General features: G+C 52.3%; 1 long non-coding RNA gene across 1 annotated transcript; it reads right to left on the bottom strand.

Moving 5' to 3' along the window:
- Positions 1-14,166: 14,166 nt before the first annotated feature.
- LOC134808769 (uncharacterized) lies at positions 14,167-14,882 on the bottom strand. The gene is made up of 2 exons (XR_010152453.1): positions 14,809-14,882; positions 14,167-14,340 (listed from the first exon to the last, which is right to left on the bottom strand). It is a non-coding gene; the product is annotated as an uncharacterized LOC134808769 (long non-coding RNA).
- Between the last annotated feature and the right edge of the window lie 119 nt (positions 14,883-15,001).

Consider the following 15,001-nt stretch of genomic DNA (forward strand, 5'->3'; position numbering starts at 1 on the left):
GGGATCACAGATGTGTGCCATCTCGCCTGGCCAATGTTAAAAAATCCTTTAACTTTTTTGTAGAGATGCTCTCCTGGACTCAAGCGATCCTCCTACTCGTCCCGACCACCAGCCCCTTTCTGATAAACATTTACACTGTTTATTATCTGATGCCATTTCTATCTTCTTCCTTGTCATCCAGACATCAAATAATTAGGTTTCTTCAGGGTTTTCTTTTTCAAGTTCTCAGTGTTAAAGATCACTCACATTAGGGCCAGACACCACGGCTCATGTCTGTAATCCCAGCACTTTGGGAGGCCGAGGAGGGCAGAGCACTTGAGGTGGGGAGTTTGAGACCAGCCCGGCCAACTTGGTGAAACCCCACCTCTACTGAAAAAAATACAAAAATTAGCTGGGCATGATGGTGCATGCCTGTAGTCCTAGCCACTTGGGAGGCTGAGACATGAGAATCGCTTGAACCCAGGAGGCAGAGGTTGTAGTGAGCCAAGATCATATCAGCACACTCTAGCCTGGGTGACAGAGCGAGACTCTGACTCAAAAAATATATAAAATAAATATCACTTACATGAGGTATACCCAAGGGATGGTCTATAGAGACTTGGAAGCAGTGGTTATTGCAACAGGGGCACGGAAGTCATCTGGCTATGCGTGCCCAGGGGATACTCGGGGTGCGTGGCATGGTGCTGCTGGGGACTCACCGCACAGGACGCTCTGATTGATGCACTGCCAGGAGTAGCCCTCTGTCTTGGGGCTGCAGCCGGCCTCCTCAGCTCGAGTGTAACAACAGTCGTGGCCATGGCAGCACCTGCGGATGTCACATGGGCAGGACAGCAGGTGGGTGAAGCTCTCTCCTGGCCCTCCTCTCTTGCCAGGACCATGGGTGACTGAAGACCCCCAGGGAGGCACAGCATCCTCTTATCTAAGTTTTTTTTTTTTTTTTTTTTAAGAGACAGGGTCTTTCTCTGCCACCCAGGCTGGAGTGCAGAGGCACAATCATAGCTCACGGCAGCCTCGAACTCCTGGGCTCAAGCGATCCTCCCACTTCAGTGTCCCAAGTAGCTGAGACTACAGGCACACGCCAGCATGCCCGGCTGGTTTTTTAATTTGTATTTCCTTTGAGGCAGCGTATCTCTCTGTCGCTCAGTCTGCAGTGCAATGGCTCAATCAGCTCACTTTAGCCTTGAACTCCCGGGCTCAAGTGATACTGCCACCTCAACCTCCCAAGTCTGCTACTACAGGAACACAAACTCCTTTTTTAAATTTTTTGTGGATATGGGGTCTCACTATGTTGCCTAGGCTGGTCTCGAACTCCCAGGCTCAAGCAGTCCTCCTACCTCAGCCTCCCCAAATGCTGCGATCACAGGTGGGAGCTACTGTACGCCTGGCCTTATCTAAGCTGTTTCCCTGAAAATGCCCGTCTTGGGTAATGATTCCATTGGCCCCACCATGCCCTGTCCTGCCTTCCTGGCTGTGCCCAAGCTTGGTCCCTGCCTGCCTGCCTGCCTGCCTCACTCTCTGGGTCTCGAGCTCCTGTGACACGTGACTCCTCTCTCTTCCTGGAGTGATCCAAGCCCTGCCACTTCCTGACTTTGCCCACACTGTACCCTCTGCCTGGGGCAACTTCATGTCTGCCCATTGTCCCTTAGGCCTCTGCCCAGGCACAAGCCCCTGCCTGCGGAGGTCACCCAGGCCTCACCAGGCTACACCCTCTCGTAAAATTGGATTCCCTCCCTTCAGGGCAGGTTTATAATGAAACCCTCCTCAGAGGCCAGGTGCGGTGACACCCATCTGTAATCCCAGCACTTTGGGAGGCTGAGGTGGGAGGATCACTTGAGGCCAGGGGGTCGAGACCAGCCTGGGCAACATAAGAGAGACTCTTGTCTCTCTTGTCTCTATAACAAATTTAAAAATTAGCTCACCAGGCCAGGCTCAGTGGCTCCTGCCTGTAATCCCAACACTTTGAGAGGCCGAGGCAGGTGGATCACGAGGTCAGGAGTTCGAGAGCAGCCTGACCAACATGGCGAAACCCTGTCTCTACTAAAAATACAAAATTAGCCAGGCATGCTGGCACTCACCTGTAATCCCAGCTACTCGGGAGGCTGAGGCAGGAGAATCGCTTGAACCCAGGAGGTGGAGGTTGCGGTGAGCCAACATCACGCCATTGCAGTCCAGCCTGAGCAACAGAGCAAGACTCTGTCTCGAGACGATAAAAACACACAAAAAATTAACTCGCCATGATGGCACATGCCTATAGTCCTAGCTACTTGGGAGGCTGAGGTGGGAGGATTCCCTTCAGCCCAGGAGTTTGAGGCTGCAGTGAGCCACTATGATTGTGCCACTGCACTCTAACCTGGGCAAAAGCGAGACCCCAGGCTAGAGTGCATGATTTTGGGTCACTGCAACCTCCACCTCCCAGGTTTGAGTGATTCTCCTGCCTCAGCCTCTTGAGTAGCTGGGACTACAGGCATGTGCCACCACGCCTGGGTAATTTTTGTATTTTTAGTAGAGACAGGGTTTAGTAGAGACCATGGTGAAACTCCATCTCTACAAAAAACAGCTGGGCATGGTAGTGCACACCTGTAATTCCAGCTACTTGGGAGGCTGAGGCACGAGAATCATTTGCATCTTGGAGGCAGAGTTTGCAGTGAGCTGAGATCGCACCACTGCACTCCAACCGGGATGACAGAGCAAGACCCTGTCTCAAAAAAAAAAAAAGAAAAAGCAACAAACAACAGCAACAACAACAAAAAAACCTCTGTGTCAATCACAGCCTTCGAGCTAGGGGAGAGGCGGCCGAATTCTGCCCTCTGCTGATGAGCTATAGCTTTGTGGAAATGGGTGAGTGGCGTGCCCTTGTGAGCCTCAGGGCCCCATCTGTAAAATGGGCATAACTGTCATGCCTGTCTTTAAGAACAGCCTTGGGGGTAAATGAGTGGAAGTCATGGAAAGATCTCAGTCCACAACCTTCCACAGAACAGGCGCTTCTCACACAGTAAGTAGCAGGAGTGCAGAGGCTGCAGGCATGAATCCAGCCAGACTGCCTGGGTTCAAGTCCCAGCTCCCACGTCTTGGTAACTAAGTGGCCTCAGACAAGTTACTTAGTATTTCTTTTTCCTTTTTTTTTTTTTTTTCAGACGGAGTTTTGCTCTGTCACCCAGGCTGGAGTGCAGTGGTGTGATCTCGGCTCACTGCAACCTCCGCCTCCCGGGTTCAAGCAATTCTTCTGCCTCAGCTTCCTGAGTAGCTGGAATTACAGGCACCTGCCACCACACCCAGCTAATTTTTCTATTTTTAGTAGAGACGGGATTTCACCATGTTGGCCAGGATGGTCTCGAACTCCTGACCTCGTGATCTGCCTGCCTCAGCCTCCCAAAGTACTGGGATTACAGGCGTGAGCCACCGCACCTGGACACGTTACTGAATATTTCTGTGCCTTGGTTTCTTCATCTGTGAAATGGGATTGTTGTGAGAATGCAACGGGATTCCCAGGGCAGTTCCCAGTGCATAGTCTGGCTGCCTTTGTGTGTGTGTGTGTGTGTGCGTGTGTGTGTGTTTAATATAGAGACACCCTATCACCCTCCTGTCTCCACCACATCTCAGATGGGAAGGGAGAGTGTCCTGGATTAGCCACAGGCCAAGCATGGGTCATCCCTTCATCTGCATAGGGCGCCAGTTCACATTAGCCTTTTATGAGCCACAGACCAAATCCTTCATCCAGATAAGGGGTAGCCAATAGAACCTCAAAAGCAGTACTTAAAACCCAGGAGGCTGGGTGCCATGGCTCGTGCCTGTAATCCCAGCACTTTGGGAGGCCGAGGTGGGCCGATTAACGAGGTCAGGAGTTCAAGACCAGCCTGTCCAACATGGTGAAACCCCATCTCTACAAAAAATATGAAAATTAGCCGGGCGTGGTGGGTGCTTACCTGTAATCCCAGCTACTTGGGAGGCTGAGGCCAGAGAATCACTTGAACTCAGGAGGCTGTGATTGCAGTGAGCCAAGATCATGCCACTGCGCTCCAGCCTGGGTAAGAGACTTCTCAAAAATAATAATAATAATAATAATAATAATAATAATAATAATAATAAATAAAATACAAAAACAAACTAACAAAACACCTAGGAAACTTTGTAACCAGGCTCTTGAGCCGCTTGCTTAGGCCCACTCCCGCCCTGCAGAGTGCTTTATCTATTTCATAACTTCCTGCTTTCACTGCTTCCTTCCCATGTTTCATTGCTATGTTACTTTGTGGGTTTTGTTCAATTCTTTGTTCAAAATGCCAAGGTCCTGGACCGCTCACACTCACAGCCCTGCTTCCCGGAACAGGCCTGGCTGAGTTCCAGCTATGCAGTGAAGCCCAACTGTGGGAGGCGGGGGACCCTGGACTCCCTCTCATGATCTGGACAGAGATGATGGGGTCTAGGGGTACACCTGGTCTCAGACCAGCCCCAGATTCTTTTGTGACCTGAAGGCAGCTGGCTGGTCATTGGAACTGGCAGAGTCCCTCCAACGATTCAGGGAGGGAGCCTCTGAAGCAATCTTTAGAGTGACATCTGGGACACAGTGAGGAACACCCTGGCTACTGAACAAGGGGTGTCCGTGAGCCAGGACTGCTGGGCACCAAGGGCCTGAATCCAAGCTCCTCTGCCGCAGGACTGGTGGTATGCTGTGACTGCAGGGACAGGCAGGACCCCATCCCCTTCTCCCCACATGCAGTCACACCCAGACAGGCCCACTTGCAAGGGTCCTGAGCTTCATTTATGCTCTGCTGTCCTCATCTTGAAATTTTTAGCACATGCCTGTAATCCTAGAACTTTGGGAGGCCGAGGCAGGTAGATCGCCTGAGGTCAGCAGTTCGAGACCAGCCAGGTGGAGAAACCCTGTCTCTACTAAAAATACAAAAATTACCCAGACGTGGTGGTGGGCACCTGGAATCCCACCTACTCGGGAGGCTGAGGCAGGAGAATCACTTGAACCCAGGAGGCAGAGGTTGCAGTGAGCCAAGATCGTGCCACTGCACTCCCGCCGGGGTAACAGAGTGAGACTCCATCTCAAAAAAAAAAAAAAAATTCTTAGTAACTTCTGAATAAGGGCCCCACATTTTCATTTTGTACCAGGCCCCACAAATGATGTAGCCGGCCCTGCACACCCGCCTTGCTCACCAGTTGCCCAAAGTGGCTGACCTGGAAGGATCCTTCATACTCTGAAGCCCGCGGTGCTTATGTCTTGGGAACTGCATCCTTTACTCTGAACAAAGGGCAGCCAGGTAGAAGAGGCTGTAGACAGGCCCAGAAGAACCTCACAGCCTCTATCTTTCCCTTCCATCTGGTAGGTTGGGCTGCCTGAGCTTCCCCTGCACAGGGCGCCCCGCAGGAAACTTGTTTCAGACAGAGCTGTATATTCTCCCAGTGAGGTGACAAAGTCAGGAGGAAGGAAACCTCGGGTCGGGCTGGAGAACTCTTTGCTGAGCTTGTTCACTGCTCCTGGCATCCCCACTATGCAGAAGAAAAGGGGACTCCCCAAGCAGTGGGATCCCCCACTACCCAGCCCAGGCTCTGTCTGCCTTGGCAGAGGCTGGGCTGGCTGAGCACCTGTGGGCAGCCACGCACCTCAGGATGTTGCGCTACAGCCTGACCCTATAGAAAGCCAAGTGCAAACGCTGCTCATTAACCTCCACTCCCAAGAATCAGGCTGCTTGGCCTTGTCTCTGCTGTAGCCCCACCACTCGAGCCCTTCCTGCCAGGCTTGGAACCTCGATGTCCGTTTAGGGACAGCATCTAAGGCACCTTTGCAACCTTGGCCTTGGAATGGGCTGTTGCACAGGGAGCTCAGCAAATGTTCCTCCAAGTGCCTCAGGCCCTGATTCCCTCTCATCATCCCTAGAATAGCGTTTCCTTTTGAGATGCTCAGGACAGGCAGACACAGGCCTCCTGTTCCCAAGAAGCAGAGAAGGGGACATGGGGCTGCAGGGCCAACACAGGGAGAGTCTTCCTGAGTCCTCCACCTGCCAGCTGGTCTTTGCAGCTGCGGCCAGCCCTGGAGGCAGGAGACACAGCTCCAGGGTTCTGCGGCAGCGCCTGCCCCCGTTCCTCCAAGACGGCGTTCTGGGTGCTCTGAGCAAAACTGGATGCTGGCAGGAAGCAGTTCAGCCCTGGCCTTCACGGGAAGGGCAGGCACCCTCTCCTGACCTGGGGCTTCCCAGGCCCTCCTTTGACATGTACTGAACTGTTTGCGGAACCATCTATGCCACCTCCCTCTTCCCTCCCAGGCTGAGACAGGACAGAGCTGCTCTTTGGAGCTCCTTGTCCCTGTGCAAGGCCAGGGAAGCAGAGGGCAGGGGAGGAGCTGGCAGGACCAGTGCTGCTTCGGCTTCGCAGCCTCCACCTCCAAAACCAGACAAGGCAGGAAAATCAGACTCCAGGCCTGGGAGGGCAACGAGTCCAAACGCCTTCCCCTTCCTGGCTGTCACCCAGAAGTCCTCCAAGATGCCAGAGCAAGGGCTTTTCATCTTTACTTTCCTCCTGAAACCTGAGACCCCATGAAATCAACAAGGAGCAAGTGAGTACTTCCCGGAGGAAGCTTTACCTCTCAGCTGCTTCTCAGGGAATATCTACCCCAACGCTGAACTCCTGAAGATTTCAGTTAAATGTGACCCTCAGCCTGATCCCACGGGGAGCCCCAGGGTGTGAACTGCACATCTGAGATTGTCTTTGTTTTTTTGAGATGGAGTTTCACTCTGTTGCTGAGGCTGGGGTGCAGCGGAGCAATCTTGGCTCACTGCAGCCTCCGCCACCCGGGTTCAAGGATTCTCCTGCCTCACCCTCCTGAGTAGCTGGGACTCTGGGCACACACCACCCCAACCTGGCTAATTTTTGTATTTTTAGTAGAGACGGAGTTTAACCATGTTATCCAGGCTGGTCTCAAACTCCTGACCTCAAGTGATCCACCCACCTCGGCCTCCCAAAGTGCTGGGATTACAGGCATGAGCCACTGCTACCAGCCTGAGATTGTCCTGTCACCTACAACACCTGGCCCACCCTGAAAGTCACAAAAGTCACATCTCCCCCTTCTCATTCCAGTCTAAGGATAAACAGCCGCAGCATTTCTCAGAGAAATTTGCACAGTGGAAGATACTTTCCAAAGTCCTTTCACATCGTGTACAGGAGCCCTGTGACCTAAGAAGAGCAAATGTCTTTACCCCGTTTCTCAGATGAGTAAACAGAGGCCCAGGGAGACAAAGTTAACTTGCACAAGGCCATGAAGCATTTTGCCAGAAGTGGGGATGCAATCAATCCACGCATGATTCCCAGGCATGGAAGCTTTCCAGTACCCTAGTGCTCACCCACACTCTCCGCCAGAACTCTTTTTTTTTTTTTTTTTTTTTTGAGACTGTCTCGCTCTGTCGCCCAGGCTGGAGGGCAGTGGCGCGATCTCGGCTCACTGCAAGCTCCGCCTCCCGGGTTCACGCCATTCTCCTGCCTCAGCCTCCCGAGTAGCTGGGACTACAGGCACCCGCCTCCACGTCCGGCTAATTTTTTGTATTTTTAGCAGAGACAGGGTTTCACCGTGTTAGCCAGGATGGTCTCAATCTCCTGACCTCGTGATCTGCCTACCTCGGCCTACCGAAATGCTGGGATTACAGGCATGAGCCACTGCACCCGGCCGACCTGTTTCATTCTGCTTTCTTCCCATCTGGCTACTGACCTCCCCTGTCCTGGTGTCATCTGCTGTCATTCATGATGACCCTGCTCATTAGCTGCCCTACCCATGCTCCATGCACTCAGCTGTGGCGATGCAGGAGGAAGTCCACCTGGGGAGTCCACTCCTGAGCCAGGAGTCCAGAGCAAGCATGTCCAGCCCGCTTCCAGGTGCTTGGCCCCGTGATGGTTCGTTCATTTATTCTCCAGACCCCTACTGAGCACCTGCCTCATGCCCAGCCCTGAGCAGACAGCAGTGAGCAGGTTCCCACCCTCACTCTCTGGTGTAGAGCTGTCCTCTCTGGTAGCAAGTGCTGAGAGAGGGGCCCAAAACCAACCGTACCTCCACCAGGTGATCTGGCTGCGGGAAGCACAGCGGTGGCATCACCTGACTTCCCAGCCCTCCTTGAAGCTGACTCTTGCCTTTAAACCCATGGAGCTTTCTTTCTCTTTTTCTTGTTCTCTTTCTCTTTTTCTTTTTTCATTTTCATTTTCTTTCTTTCTCTTTTTCTTTTTGTCTTTTTTCTTTGTCTTTCAAGAAATTGAGGCCAGGCATGGTGACTCACGCCTGTAATCCTAGCACTTTGGGAGGCCGAGGTGGGTGGATCACCTGAGGTCAGGAGTTCAAGACCAGCCTCACCAACATGGAGAAACTCCATCTCTACTAAAGAAAAAACAACAACAACAAACACAACTAGCATGGGGGGAGATCACATCTTTGCACTCCAGCTTGGATTTCAGAGTGCGACTCCTCAAAAAAAAAAAAAAAAAAAAAAAAAAAAGCCAGCCGGGCACAGTGGCTCACACCTGTAATCCCAGCACTTTGGGAGGCCAAGGTGGGTGGATCACCTGAGGTCAGGAGGTTGAAACCAGCCCGACCAATGTGATGAAACCCCATCTCTACTAAAAATACAAAAACTAGCCAGGCATGGTGGCACGCACCTGTAGTCCCAGCTACTCGGGAGGCTGAGACAGGAGAATCGCTTGAACAAGGAGGTGGAGGTTGCAGTGAGCTGAGACGGTGCTATTGCACTCCAGCCTGGGCAACACGAGTGAAACTCCATCTCCCAAAAACAAACAAACAAGCCACGTGATCTGAGACTCAGCCTACAAGTACTGGCTTTGTCAGTCCCATGATCTGACCAGGGCCTCATTGACCATTGCATTCCATGAGGGGTGAAGCTAGTAGAGAGCGGCCTTGTGCGAAGGCAGTAAGGCCTGGAGCTGGGTGCCCTGAGTATCTGTGATGTCATCTAACTTCTTGAAACAGTGTATCAGTCATGAGGCAGGAGAGCGAGATCTCATTGCTCTCTCAAGGTGTTCTCCATGCGGCCCTGGACACATCTGTTAACTGTTCTGTAAGACACGGGTATTAATAGCACCTGCTTTGTGAGATGATTTTGAGGATTAAATGAGAAGAGGAGGTTGGGCACCATGGCTCACACCTGTAATCCCAGTGCTTTGGGAGGCCGAGGTGGGTGGATCACCTGACGTCAGGAATTCAAGACCAGCCTGGCCAATATGATGAAAGCCAGTCTCTACTAAAAATAACTTCTTTGCCCAGTTACCTTCTTTTTTTGGGGGATGGGGGTGGGGAGACAGCTCCTCACTCTGTCACTCAGGCGGGAGTTTAATGACGTGATCACTGCACCCTCGGACTCCTGGGCTCAAGCAATCCTCCTACCTCATTCTTCCAAAGAGCTGGGATTACAGGCACGAGCCACTGTGCCTGGCCCAATGTCTTTATTTTTTATTTATTTATTTATTTATTTTTTGAGCCACAGTTCCGCTCTTGTTGCCCAGGCTAGAGTGCAATGGCGCGATCTCGGCTCACCACAACCTCCGCCTCCCAGGTTTAAGTGATTCTCATGCCTCAGCCTCCCCAATAGCTGGGATTACAGGCATGCACCAACATGCCTGGCTAATTTTTGTATTTTTAGTAGAGACAGGGTTTCTCCGTGTTGGTCAGGCTGGTCTCGAACTCCCGACCTCAGGTGATCCACCCACCTCGGACTCCCGAAGTGCTGGAATTATAGGTGTGAGCCACCATACCCGGCCTCAGTTTCTTTATTCTTGTCCTTCCATCGACGTGGCCCCTATTTTTTTTTTTTTTTTTTTTTTTTGAGACTAGTCTTGCTCTGTCACCCAGCGGGGAGTGCAATGGTGAGATCTCAGCTCACTACAACCTCCGCCTCCCGGGTTCAAGCGATTCTCCTACCTCAGTCTCCTGAGTAGCTGGGATTACAGGCATGTGCCACCACACCTGACTAATTTTTTGTATTTTTAGTAGAGACAGTGTTTCACCGTGTTGGCCAGGCTAATCTCAAACTTCTGACCTCAGGTGATCCACCCGCCTCGGCCTCCTGAAGTGCTGGGATTACAGGCATGAGCCATTTTCTTTCTGCCCAGCTATTTTTTTCGTATTTTTTGGCTAGACGGGGTCTCACCCTGTTGCCCAGGCTGATCTCAAACTCCCGTCCTCAAGCGATCCTCTTGCCTTGGCCTCCCAAAGTGCTGGCATTACAGGCATGAGCCACTGCACCTGGCCTTCGCTTTGAATTAAAGTGGCAGGCAGGAAGAAGCATCATCTCAAAAATTGATGGTGACAGCGGCAGCGACTACATCTAGCTTGCACAGGTGGCAGCTTCTGTCCCACTTCGGTGGTGCCAATTGTAGCTTCTGTGCCAGCAGAGCCTGTGGGGTCTTCACCTGGCCAGCTTTGCCCAATGGCCTCTTCCCGATTTGATTTTCTGACCCTTTCGAGCTCCTGGGAACTAGCCAGTACCTCTGACCAAGTCCCTTTCTGCTTAGAGTTGCCAGAATTAGCTTCTGTTGGTTAAAACTAAGAACCTTGATTCTCACAAAAATAGGACCAGGACTGGACAGAGCAAGAAGCCCCAAAGGAAACAGGAGCAATTGAAGGCTGGAAAGTGGCCAGAGGACAGTGAAAATCCAGCCGGTATGAAGGGACAGGACACCAGCAGCCCCATGGCACGCCCTGGCAAGACAGCTAATCCCATTGTCCCCGGGAACTAAGTACCCACCAAAGGCAAGGCTTTGGGGGACCTAATGGCTCCTGCCATAGAAGAGAATAAAGATTACACTGAAGTCGAGACCTGCTAGGCAGGGCGGTCATGTTAACAGCGCCACATAGCTTAAATGAAAAGACAAGCTCAGAATCCAAATTCTTGGCTCAAGGTATGGTTAGAAAACCCGAGTGTGCCTGGCCAAAATGGCGAAACCCCGTCTCTACTAAAAATACAGAAATTAGCCAGGTGTGGTGGCGGGTGCCTGTAATCCCAGGTACTTGGGAGGCTGAGGCAGGAGAATCGCTTATATCCAGGAGGCGGAGGTTACAGGGAGCTGAGATCACACCACTGCACTCCAGCCTGGGCGACAGAGTGAGACTTTGTCTCCAAAAAAAAAAAAAAAAAACCAAAACTCGAATGTGTTATTTTGCAGCTGAGAGAGCAGAAAAAAACTGAAAACTTGATCCAATGGTTACAGAATGACCAAGGGGACCCACACCTTAAAAGGTCTTTATTTGGGAAAGAGTGAAATGTGGAGACCAGAGGCTATGAAAATTAGGCTGTGTGGAAAGATAGGGAAGCCTTAGGTACCTAGCCCCTCCCCTCCCCACCACCCTTGCCAGCCAAAGCTTCCTCTTTGTCACTCTGAAGATCCTAGTAGCAGGAACTCCCTTGCGGGCAGTTAGGTGTTCTATGTAGCTGAGGTATGGCCTGCAGCGACGGGTGAGTCTGTTTCTACACTGCTATAAAGAAACATCCAAGGCTGGGTGCGGTGGCTCATGCCTGTAATCCCAGCACTTTGGGAGGCCGAGGTGGGCGGATCACCTGAGGCTTGGAGCACGAGACCAGCCTGACCAACATAATGAAACCCCCTCTCTACTAAAAATACAAAACTAGCTGGGTGTGGTGGTTCACGCCTGTAATCCCAGCTACTTGGGAGGCTGAGGCAGGAGAATAGCTTCAACCCGAGAGGCAGAGGTTGCAAAGAGCCGAGATCACGCCATTGCACTCCAACCTGGGCAACAAGAGCAAATCTCCATCTCAAAAAAACAAACACCGAGACTGGGTAACTTATAAAGAAGTTTAATTGACTCACAGTTCCACACGGCTGGGGAGGCTTCAGGAAACTTACAACCATGGAGGTAGGGGAAAGCAGACACCTTCTCCACAGGACGGTTACGAGGATGTAAGCACGAGAAAGAGGAACTGCCACGCTTTAAAACCATCAGATCTCGTGAGAACTCACTCACTGTCACGAGCACAGCATGGGGGAAACTGCCCCCATGATGCAAATACCTCCACCTGGTCCATCCCTCAACCCGTGGGGATTGTAATTCGAGATGAGATCTGGGTGGGGACACAAAGCCTAACCATGTGGGTGGGACGGATGGCAGTTATTTCCAGGGTGGGCTGTAGCCTCTTCCTCCACCCTACATCTCCTGTTTCCCAAGCTGGTAACCTGGATGCCCTGGGTGACCTAAGAAGCCATGTGCTAAAGATGTCAGGACCTCAGTCGGCCGGGGTTCCCCCTTCCCCATTTCAGTTGAGGGAGGAAGAGCCTTTCAAGAGCGAGAGCTAGCCAGCAGCTAGCATTTCCCTATGTAACACACCCTGTAATGACCCTGCCCCGAAGGAGTCTCCTTATAAGCCCTACCCCTCATTTTCTCCAGAATTAAATGACAAGTCACATCCCCGCAGGCCCCAGGGGCCAAATCTAGGAGGGTAATGAATCATCAAAAAACTCCAGGGGGAAGATACTGAATCACCAAAAGAAACTAAAGATTTTGCTAATTGATATTGGCTTACTCACAGTACATGGTTGGCTAAAAAAATTTTTTAATTGATATTGGCAAAAATCTGGGAAGCTGATCTGAGAATGAATTCTGAGGGTGCAGGACGGGCGAGGGAGGAAGGGGATGCTAGATAGGGATGAATGTACCGATATTGAGGATTCCACAGGGACAGCTTGAGAAGCTGGGATTACAGGCGTGAGCCACAGCGATAATGTAGCACTTTCGATGCTGAAATCAGGACAGTGCCAGGCAAACTCGGACAATTGGTCAACCTAGCTGTTAAGTAACTAACTTGCTCTAAATCACAGTTATTAAGCGGCAGGGCCTGTATTCAAATGCAGGTGGGCTGACTTCAGATTCAAATTGTTTGCTTTTGCCAGTGGTTCTCAATCTTGAGCATGCAAACCTGGAGGCCTTGTTAAAATTCAGATAGCCCCATCTTCAGGGTCTCCAATTCAGTAGGTTGGGGCCGCTGAGAATTTGCCTAACCAGCTTCCTGGTGATGCTGAGGCTGCTGGACTGGGAAGACTGGGAACCAACTGAGAAGACCTTTGTATTTGGCTTTGTCACCTCCAGATAAGGGCTTTTTAACTTTTATTTTGTGAGACAAGGTCTCAATCTCTCACTCACGCTGAAATACAGCTTATGATCATGGTTCACTGCAACCTCAAACTCTTGGACTCAAGCAATCCCCTGCCTCAGCAATATGAATAAACATATTGGAGGCCAGGTGTGAGACTCCACCTCAAAAAAAAAAGTAAAGGAATAGGGCTGGGCGCGGTGGCTCACGCCTATAATCCCAGCACTTTGGGAGGCCAAGGCTGGCAGATCATCTGAGGACAGGAGTTCGAGACCACCCTGGCCATCTTGGTGAAACCCTGTCTCTATTAAAAGTACAAAAAAAAAAAAAAAGCCGGCATGGTGGTGGGCACCTGTAGTCCCAGCCACTCGAAAGCTGAGGCAGGAGAATCGCTTGAACCCAGGAGAAGGAGATTGCAGTGAGCCGAGATCACGCCACTGCACTCCAGCCTGAGCAAGAGCAAGAGCAAGACTCCCTCTGAAAAAAAAAAAAGTAAAGAAATAAAACAACGGCTACTCCATAGAGCAGCCCCAAGGGCTGCTGGTTGCTCATTTTTATGGTTATTTATTGATTATATGCTAAAGAAGGGGTGGATTATTCATGCCTCCCCTTTTTAGACCATATAGGGTAACATTCTGGCGTTGCCATGGCATTTGTAAGCTGTCTTGGCGCTGGTGGGAGTGTAGCAGTGAGGACGACCAGAGGTCATTCGCATCACCATCTTGGTTTTGGTGGGTTTTGGCCGCGGCTTCTTTACTGCTTGTGCCGACCTCTCATCTCATCCTGTGACTTAGAATGCCTCAACCGCCTGGGAACACAGCCCAGTAGGTCTCAGCCTCATTTTACCCAGCGCCTACTCAAGATGGAGTTGCTCTGGTTCAAAGGCCTCTAACAGAAGCTAAACACAGGTGGGGGCTTTCAAAGAAGCAGATCCAATGCCCACTGCCCTTCCTCACTCCCCTAATAGATGTAGGGCACCATGGACTTTTACAGACTGAGGGACATACTCTGGATGAGAATAGTTTACCCTATCAAGGAAAAGTAAGTTCCCCAGATGAAACGCCACAGATAACAGGCATATTGTAAGTCAGGCTTTGTACGTTTTCCAAAACTCACTACAGGGATCCCCTTTGAGGTGCAGAATCTTGTATCACAATAATCACGATTCCTTTGCCAAGCCCTTTTGATGTCATGGTCCGTGTTTTTCTCCCGATCGTTGGGCATGCGGAGGCAGAAGGAGAGCCTGGCAGAGTGAATGACAAACGCAAGGGAGGCTGCAGAGGGGAGGGAGTGAGGGCGGCCCAGGGCCCAGCCCGGCGGGAGCCGCGGAAGAGAAGGACCAGCCAGCCAAGGGCGGGCGGCTCCAGAGGAGGCCCGGGACTCCCCAGTTTCCCAGCCTCTTCCACCCCACGCGGATCCCTGCCCCGACGCTGATTCAGGGGGTCAAAGCCTCGGGCGGGGCGGACCGCGGCGGTGACTGGAGGCGCCCCAGTTTCTCTGGGTGTGGCCTGCGGACCCCCTCGGGAGCAGGTCGTCCCGCACCAGTGTCTGCCCCCGGCCCCCAGGGACACCTGCACCCGCCCCACTCACGACGGCGCGTCAGGTCCCCAACCAGGCGTGGGGCGGGGTGGGAAGGTCTCGGCTCGGCCGCCCCGCCTGTGCTGTCCCCACCGCCCCCCGGCCTCGGGCAGCGCGCGCCCGGGTCACCCACCTCCCGCGGGCATGCGCAGGGCGGCCCCTCCGGGCGCTGCGGCCGCGGCCCCGGCCAAGGGGCGGGTCCCGGGTCTGGGAGGAGAGGCGCGGCTGCTGGCTGACCCGGGAACCAGACCGAGCCGGAGAGAGGGCCCGCCCGTCTCCCACCGGGCAGGAAGGCCTGGCGCTCGCAGGCGACCTTGTGCCAGTGC

Source organism: Pan troglodytes, chromosome 18, assembly GCF_028858775.2.
Source record: "Pan troglodytes isolate AG18354 chromosome 18, NHGRI_mPanTro3-v2.0_pri, whole genome shotgun sequence".
NCBI lineage: Eukaryota > Metazoa > Chordata > Mammalia > Primates > Hominidae > Pan > Pan troglodytes.